The sequence below is a fragment of the Cebus imitator genome, unplaced genomic scaffold (assembly GCF_001604975.1).
Source record: "Cebus imitator isolate Cc_AM_T3 unplaced genomic scaffold, Cebus_imitator-1.0 Scaffold263, whole genome shotgun sequence".
NCBI lineage: Eukaryota > Metazoa > Chordata > Mammalia > Primates > Cebidae > Cebus > Cebus imitator.
The window spans coordinates 2,747,719-2,748,640 of record NW_016107578.1 but is presented as its reverse complement, the minus strand read 5'-3'; the positions used below and the strand labels follow the sequence as shown (position 1 = coordinate 2,748,640).

At 52.5% G+C, this 922-nt stretch overlaps 1 pseudogene; it reads left to right on the top strand.

The window, feature by feature from the left end:
• Window positions 1–922, top strand: part of LOC108283697 — a 3,132-nt pseudogene extending 2,210 nt beyond the window's left edge.

Sequence of the window (922 nt, the reverse complement as noted above, 5' to 3'; positions counted from 1 at the left end):
GGGAGTTCAAGACCAACCTGACCAAAATGGAGAAACCCCATTTCTACTAAAAATACAAGCTTAGCTGGGCATGGTGATTTATGCATGTAATCCCAGCTACTTGGGAGGCTGAGGCAGGAGAATCGCTTGAACCGGGAGGTGGAGGTTGCTGTGAACCGAGATCGCACTATTGTACTCCAGCCTGGGCAATGAGTGAAACTCCGTCTAAAAAAAAAAGACATGCTTTGGCCAGATCCCAGAGACCACTTGGCTAGGGCTCCATGCTTAGGGATGGGCAGGCTGGACCCTAGGAACTGCCACTGGATTAAATTCTGAGGGTTAGTAAGTTATATCCCAGATGTATGCTCAGGTTAGACACTTGAGTTGTCTAGGGTAGACCCAAGCAATAAGCAGGCTACAGCCTGGGAAGGAAGGCAGGACCTCAGGTTCATCCTCAGCCTAGATTCCCAGGAACACCCCATTCACCTGCTGCAGCCACTGGTTACAGGGGGAACCCCGTGAATCTTGGGGGCGTGAGGACTGTGTCATGATTCTGAGCACAACCTGCCATGTGATGAGAAGGCTGGCTGGATCTGTGAGAAGAGGCGTGGCTACGGACCCCACCCAGTACCCCAGAGCCATGCCCAATGCCCAGTGGGATGCTATCCACTATTCCGGCTCCTGAAACCCACTGCCAGGGATTTTCTTTTCCCCTCCCACCACTACTGAGAACCAATCAGCCCTGCCCAGTGCCTGCACCTCTGCTCTGACCTCATGCAGACCTAACCTAACCCAGCCTTCACTGGCTCCAAAAATCTCCATTTCTGGATGTAGGGCTGTTGGCCCCACAGGGTCGAGGGGTGTTCCTTATGCTGTGCTGAAGTGCAGGATCTAAGAATTAAAGAGACAGGACACTGAAGAACTGGCGAAGAGCATCTGGACT